Below are 8,400 nucleotides of genomic sequence, written 5' to 3' on the forward strand. Positions count from 1 at the left end.
CGCCACTAGAAGGTGAGCTTCTCTAACCCTCTGAATGCGACACATAAATAAATTTTATCGGGAAACTGCAACTGATTTTATTTAATCTGTTTCTGCAACGGCATTTTTATCACTCGCCAAGACTTATGTGCTCCTGTTGATACTGCAGCGCTGTCCTTGTAGTTTCTCATTTTATGCCCTTTCAGGCAAGAGACGTGAAATAAATTTTGATCACTCGCATTACAGTTCACAATGTTCTTATTCTACATATATCCAGATGGCAGCTTGGTATATTAACGTTTATTCTCTTTACAGGAAACCTTTCTAATGACAGAAATATCATAGCCAGTGAAAAAAGAGAATACAAGTTAACTGCTTGCTGAGAAAACAAATGTATCCTCTGTGGAATTATCCAGATGGCCAATATACAATAAATATATATTTGCCAACCTGATAACGAATACTGATAATATCAGTGTGAACAGGGAGACTAACACTGTTAAATTAAAAGGAGACTGCGAAGGAACACAAACTTCTTAGGAATAAATATAGATTATCTGATGAAGTGGTGCAAACAGACAAAGACACTGGCAAACAGAAAGTCATCACCTTATTATGCCTTAGTATTCAGTCGTTAGTGTACATCAGTAAACTTGTTTTAGTTACGTACTATTCATATCTACAATTAGCTAACACTTAGGCAGTTCTTCGTTGGGTAACAATAGCGCGACACATGGACATAGTTTTCAAACTACTTTCCTCTTATCGTCAGTCTCGTGACTGGTTTGATAAGGTCCCCACGGATTCCTCTCTTGTGCGAACCTGCTCTTCTGAGAAAGTATTTGCACCACAGTCCTCAATTATTTATTAGGTATACTACAATCTTTGTCTTCGTCTACGGTTTTTACCATCTAGAGCTCCCACTAGTATGTTTGAAATTATTCCTTGATGTCTCAAGACAGAATGTTAGCTAAAAAATTGTAATCGAATTCGTTGTAAAGATCTGTTCATATCAGTGAAGGTTTAACTACACTCTGTGAATATATTTCCCAATTAGTTATGCACATCAAAAATAAGTTAATTATTACAGTGCAAACAGTTGTCTCCATGGAGTGGGAGCCAGAATGAACTAACTTTTATCAAGAAAGAAAAGCAGAAAACCCAGACACAGCAATTTCCATCATGAAATAAATTAGACAATTAATTGCTTAAAGTCATTAAAGAAATTACTAAAACAAACTTTTTAAACGGGTAGTTAAATGTACGTGTTAAGCAGTAAATTCTATGTATTAAGTTACTTAGATAACAGAGGGTATTATGGGTTTGGCAAATTCAAATAGTAATAAAACACGATTCGTTTTACAGTAGGGTTATGCACTGTAACTTTTTTTCTGGAAGGATTTAGACGAAAGCTCTGCTGTTGATAATCCTAACATCTTAAGCTATTTCTGAAAACAATGTCTCTCTCATTATGGAGGGTTGGTGAGCCAACGTTTGAGGCAAAACAATGAGAAGTTGCCGTGACAAAACGAAAATTAAACATCACAGTCGTGGTTTTGAAGTCAACTGAGAAGGTATGCTGTGATTCGTGTTGAGAAATGAATAAACATTGTAGCACTAGCTTTTTACATTGTGAAATAATTTCCCTGGAATAATCTACAAAGTAAACAGCATTTTACTCTACGAGAAAAACTAATCGTAGTTCCAGTGGCTGGAAAAAAGCCCTATTGTAGGGCAAATTTGAAAAAATGGAAATATTTCCGCTACAAAAATTATACAATTATACCAGTGGCTTGCAAAAATAGTTATAGCTCTGCTACAATCGGTAAACTCCACCTCAATATAAAGAACAAACAAAATTAAAAAAGGCTCCATATCCACAACAAATACTATTTGATACTGTTGCCCCCGCTACACTGTGAGGAGTATAGCCACTGGTAATATTTCATATCAGATTGCAAACATGTTCTCTGCTAAAAAATACCCAGATTAGCTTTTCCACAAATAAAATGAAAGAAAAATTACCTCATATTTAAAAGTAATGACGAAAAACACCACAAATCTGACATTTTTAAACCGAACTGTTATGAAAGCACCAAATTTTATATTCACCAAACTGATACATTCCGAAAAAAACATGGATACGCTCAGGCTAATCTGATTAAACATATGAACTTTGCAGCCAACGATCGTCATCACGGGCACACAGAATAGCACTGAAGAAAACTTAAGGATGTTAAATTTACTTGAGAAGGGAGTGCAGATGAATTTATTGAAAGAAGTAGAATTACTGATTCACATCACAACGATGACTGCATCTTGATTGGCAAAGTTGTCTTAATAAACGAAAGTTTCCTAAGAAAATCGCATCTAATGCCTTTAATTTTGTACTGACAGAGAAAATAAATGCACTTCAAAAGCTTAGCTCTGCTAGCTACGCAACAAGAAGTACTGAATAATGAAACTTCCTGGCAGATTAAAACTGTGCCGGACCGAGACTCGAACTCGGGACCTTTGCCTTTCGCGGGCAAGTGCTCTACCAACTGAGCTACCCGAGCACCACTCACGCCCCGTCGGGACGGGGCGAGAGTCGTGCTTGGGTAGCTCAGTTGGTAGAGCACTTGCCCACGAAAGGCAAAGGTCCCGAGTTCGAGTCTCGGTCCGGCACACAGTTTTAATCTGCCAAGAAGTTTCATATTAGCGCACACTCCGCTGCAGAGTGAAAATCTCATTCCAGTACTGAATAATGTTTTGAAAAAAAAAAAAGATAAAAAGACCCTGAACATTGGAACTAGTTTTAAAAATTTAATATTTGAACAAGTTGGCTTAAGCATAAAAGATTTTCCATTATACCATCAGAGAGATAACAATAATTCTAGAGCTCGCACAAACCTGATTGCCGGCAGTCCTAACACGGCTCTGACCCTGTAATGTCGGAACGTGTGGACACTCTCGTTCGAAATGATTGATAGAATTTGTAAGCCTTAAATGTTATCTGAAGTTGCAGTATTGCTGCAGTTTATGAATAAATGCAACTTGCAGCCAACTTAGTATTCTAAGCTTCTCCCTAATGTGCGCTCCAGCACAACAACAAATATTTCAGGACTCATTAACCCGGACTGTCACGTAATTAAAAATTATGAGAAAGCAGATGTGGGATTTAATTCCTTGAAGGGCCCTTCTGAAGTCTGATCGAATTCCCGCTGCGCACTTCACTACACACCGATGTAACAAAAGTCACGGAACAGGGATAGCCACACATACAGATGGCAGTACTATCGTGTACACAGGGTATAAATGGGGAGTGTATTGGCTAAACTATCATTTGGACTCAGGTAATTCATTGAAAAGTCGTCCAACGTGATTATGGTCGCACGAATGGAATTAACAGACTTTGAACGCGGAATGGTGTTTAGAGCTAGACGCCTGGGACATTCCATTTCGTCAGTCGTTGGGGATTTCAGTATTCCGAGATCCACAGTGTCAAGGGTGTGCGAGAATACCAAATTTCAGACATTACCCCCCACCACGGCCAACATAGTGGCAGGTGGCCTTCACTTAACGACCGAGAGCTACGGAAGATCCTTTGCTGACAGCATGACATCCCCTGCAGTGCCCCTCATCGCCTCACGACCATATCAGGTGGACCCTAGACGACTGGAAAACGATGACCTGGTCGGATGAATCCCGCTATCAGTTGGTAAGAACTAATAATAGGGTTCTAGTGTGCCGCAGACCCCAAGAAGCCAAGGAACCAAATTCTCAGCAAGGCACTGTGCAAGCTGACAGTGGCTCCGAAATGGTGTGTGCTGTGTTTGCATAGAACATGGAATCGTCTGGCTCCTCTCGTCAAAATGAACCAATCACTGACTGAAAATGGTTGCGTTCGGCTACTTGGAGACCATTTGCAGCCATTTATGGACTTCATGTGCCCAAACAACGATGGAATTCAGTTGTTCGCAATGGGTTTCAAGAACATTCTGGGTAGTTTCAGTAAATGATTTGGCCTCCCAGACTGCTCGACAAGAATAACATCGAATACTTATGGGACATAACCAAGAGGTCAGTGTGTACAAAATTCTGCACCGGCAACAACTTCGCAGTTACGGACGGCCGTAGAGATATTACGGCTCATTATTTCTGCTGGAGACCCAACGACATTTTCAGTCCATGCCAACTCGAGATGCGAACTACGCAGGGCAGTAGGAAGTGCCCATAACTTTTGTCACCTCAGACTAGTGGAGCATCCTTAGTTGGGTTACTCTGATGCAATTATTACGGATCCCGTTAAATTTCGCACCTTTTTCTAGGACACTGGCCTAAAACCCATGGCACCACGCTCTTTCTTTTCTGTGAAGACACACTTCGTGCACGTTCTGCCGGCCTGTCATTGTTTGTAATGCGCCACGGCGGCAGCAGAAGCAGCGAAGCCGTGATGCGCTGACCGCGACCGTTTCCGGATGCGGGTATCATTGGCTGCGGCCGGCGCAAGGGGTTTTGTTTGCGTCGCGTTCAGGTTACGGGCGGCGGAGCAGCGCAGCGCCGTCAGCAAGTTGCTCCGTCACCGCCGCTAAATGGTCCTCTGGCACGCCCTCCCACACCGCTGCACGCAGGCGAGCCTAACGAGTCCGCCAGCTGCCCACGCACCTGTACGCACTGCCATAGCATCCGTGTCCTTCATCCGACACTTCTCGCTCCTATTCAGGTTTACTTGTCACAGCTGCTACAAGTCACCTCGCAGGAATGCCTTGCTGAAAAGAACTACCTGAACGTGACTTCTGGGGTCTGCCATACCCCACTGACCGATAACTGAGTGTTGGGTATGTTACCAAATATTACTTTTCAGAAGCCAAGTGCACAACAGAACATCATTACATCCTCGATCGTTGGTGTAAGAAGAACTGAATTGTTCGAAAGGCGGCGAAAACAATGTGGAAACAATCATTCATTCCGTCGTGCTGGGTGTTTTTCATTGTAGTATGAAGGCTTCAATAATGCTTACGCCCACCGTGAGCGTTGATCACTGGCTGACACCTACAGGGCGTGCTCCGTATTAGTCTGCGGAGGTTACACTCTGGTATCCTTTCCCTTTCTTCAATGAGAGCCTGTGGAAATTCTTGGAGAGTCTATGATGTAGCAAGATGACCATCGTTGTCCTACACATACACGATGGGATTAAGGTCAGTACTCAGCGCCGGTCATTTCATTACTACAATGTCCAGACTTCGCAAGACTTCCTTGTTGATGCCTGCCACAGGGGCCCTGGCTTTTGAAAGAAATTCATGCCACCACATGATCCAACAGGATCTGCTCGATTTTATTCTTTTCGGTAAGGCGACCATGGACAACGACAAGATGTCTGTATGAAACTACAGTGAAAACGGCATCCCATTTGAGTCAACTGATGTTTCAAAGAACTGCACTGAAAAGGTGTTTGAATGTTGTGCAGTTGTGGTTAAATTTAACGGAGCTAAACTTCTAACTGTTGTTATTTATAGATCCCCAGACTCCGATTTCACAACATTTTTACTAAAGCTAGAGAAGGTTCTTGGTTCACTTTATAGGAAATACAAAAAGTTAGTTATATGTGGTGACTTCAATATTAATTGTATAAGTGATTGTGCAAGGAAGAGGATGCTGGTAGACCTCCTTAATTCATATAATCTTATGCAAACCGTATTCTTTCCAACGAGAGTGCAGGGGAACAGTAGAACAACCATAGACAACATTTTTGTTCATTCCTCATTACTAGAAGGGCATTCTGTTAGCAAAAAGGTGAATGGCCTTTCAGATCATGATGCACAAATTTTAACTCAAAAAGATTTTTGTGCTGCAACACGTGTTAAATATAGTCATCAGCTGTTTAGGAAAGCTGATCCAGTTTCTGTAGAGACCTTTGTAAACCTTATCAAGGAACAAGAGTGGCAAGATGTTTATAGCGCTGATACAGTAGACGATAAATATAATGCTTTTCTCAAGACTTTTCTCGTGCTCTTTGAAAGTTGCCTTCCGTTAGAACGTTCAAAACAGGGTACTAGCACAAACAGGCGGCCTGGGTGGCTGACTAGAGGGATAAGAATATCTTGTAGAACAAAGTGGCAATTATATCAAAACGTTAGAAACAGTCAAAATCTAAATGCAGCAGCCCATTACAAACAGTATTGTAAGGTGCTTAAAAATGTTATTAGGAAGGCAAAAAGTATGTGGTATGCAGATAGAACAGCTAAGTCTCAGGATAAAATTAAAACCGTATGGTCAGTCGTAAAGGAAGTGGCTGGTCTGCAGAGACAGGTCGAGGATATAGAATCAGTGCGTAGTGGGAATGTCCGTGTTACTGATAAGTCGCATATATGTACAGTATTTAATAATCACTTTCTGAATATAGCAGGTGAACTAAATAGAAACCTAGTCCCAACAGGGAATCATATAGCGCTCTTAGAAAAAAGTGTTCCGAGACTGTTACCTGAATTGCTCCTCCATGATACTGACAAGAGGGAGATTGAGTTAATAATTAAATCACTAAAGACCAAGAACTCTCATGGATATGACGTGGTATCTAGCAGAATACTGAAGTATTGTTCTATGTATGTTATCCCAGTACTTAGCCATATATGTAACTTTTCCTTTAGGAGTGGTCGGTTTCCTGACCGATTAAAGTACTCGGTAGTGAAGCCACTTTATAAAAAGGGAGACAGGGATAATGTTGACAATTATAGACCTATTTCTATGCCATCGGTGTTTGCTAAAGTTATCGAGAAGGTTGTATATGCTAGGTTACTGGAGCATTTAAATTCACATAATTTGCCGTAAAATGTTCAGTTTGGTTTTAGAAATGGTTTAACAACTGAAAATGCTATATTCTCTTTTCTCAGTGAGGTTTTGGACGGATTAAATAAAATGTTGCGAACGCTAGGTGTTTTCTTTGATTTAACGAAGGCTTTTGACTGTTGACCACAAAATGTTACTGCAGAAGTTGGACCATTATGGAGTAAGGGGATTAGCTTACAATTGGTTCGCCTCTTACCTTAAGAACAGAAAGCAGAAGGTAATTCTCCGCAATATTGAGAGTGGTAGTGATGTTCAGTCCTAATGGGGCACTGTTAAGTGAGCCGTTCCCCAAGGGTCGGTGCTGGGTCCACTGCTGTTTCTTATTTATACACTCCTGGAAATGGAAAAAAGAACACATTGACACCGGCGTGTCAGACCCACCATACTTGCTCCGGACACTGCGAGAGGGCTGTACAAGCAATGATCACACGCACGGCACAGCGGACACACCAGGAACCGCGGTGTTGGCCGTCGAATGGCGCTAGCTGCGCAGCATTTGTGCACCGCCGCCGTCAGTGTCAGCCAGTTTGCCGTGGCATACGGAGCTCCATCGCAGTCTTTAACACTGGTAGCATGCCGCGACAGCGTGGACGTGAACCGTATGTGCAGTTGACGGACTTTGAGCGAGGGCGTATAGTGGGCATGCGGGAGGCCGGGTGGACGTACCGCCGAATTGCTCAACACGTGGGGCGTGAGGTCTCCACAGTACATCGATGTTGTCGCCAGTGGTCGGCGGAAGGTGCATGTGCCCGTCGGCCTGGGACCGGACCGCAGCGACGCACGGATGCACGCCAAGACCGTAGGATCCTACGCAGTGCCGTAGGGGACCGCACCGCCACTTCCCAGCAAATTAGGGACACTGTTGCTCCTGGGGTATCGGCGAGGACCATTCGCAACCGTCTCCATGAAGCTGGGCTACGGTCCCGCACACCGTTAGGCCGTCTTCCGCTCACGCCCCAACATCGTGCAGCCCGCCTCCAGTGGTGTCGCGACAGGCGTGAATGGAGGGACGAATGGAGACGTGTCGTCTTCAGCGATGAGAGTCGCTTCTGCCTTGGTGCCAATGATGGTCGTATGCGTGTTTGGCGCCGTGCAGGTGAGCGCCACAATCAGGACTGCATACGACCGAGGCACACAGGGCCAACACTCGGCATCATGGTGTGGGGAGCGATCTCCTACACTGGCCGTACACCACTGGTGATCGTCGAGGGGACACTGAATAGTGCACGGTACATCAAAACCGTCATCGAACCCATCGTTCTACCATTCCTAGACCGGCAAGGGAACTTGCTGTTCCAACAGGACAATGCACGTCCGCATGTATCCCGTGCCACCCAACGTGCTCTAAAAGGTGTAAGTCAACTACCCTGGCCAGCAAGATCTCCGGATCTGTCCCCCATTGAGCATGTTTGGGACTGGATGAAGCGTCGTCTCACGCGGTCTGCACGTCCAGCACGAACGCTGGTCCAACTGAGGCGCCAGGTGGAAATGGCATGGCAAGCCGTTCCACAGGACTACATCCAGCATCTCTACGATCGTCTCCATGGGAGAATAGCAGCCTGCATTGCTGCGAAAGGTGGATATACACTGTAC

General features: G+C 43.8%; 1 non-coding gene across 1 annotated transcript; it reads right to left on the reverse strand.

The window, feature by feature from the left end:
- Positions 1 to 2,463: 2,463 nt before the first annotated feature.
- Trnas-cga (transfer RNA serine (anticodon CGA)) lies at positions 2,464 to 2,538 on the reverse strand. Its single transcript has one exon. It is a non-coding gene; the product is annotated as a tRNA-Ser (tRNA).
- Positions 2,539 to 8,400: the final 5,862 nt, after the last annotated feature.

Source organism: Schistocerca serialis, chromosome 2 (assembly GCF_023864345.2).
Source record: "Schistocerca serialis cubense isolate TAMUIC-IGC-003099 chromosome 2, iqSchSeri2.2, whole genome shotgun sequence".
Lineage (NCBI taxonomy): Eukaryota > Metazoa > Arthropoda > Insecta > Orthoptera > Acrididae > Schistocerca > Schistocerca serialis.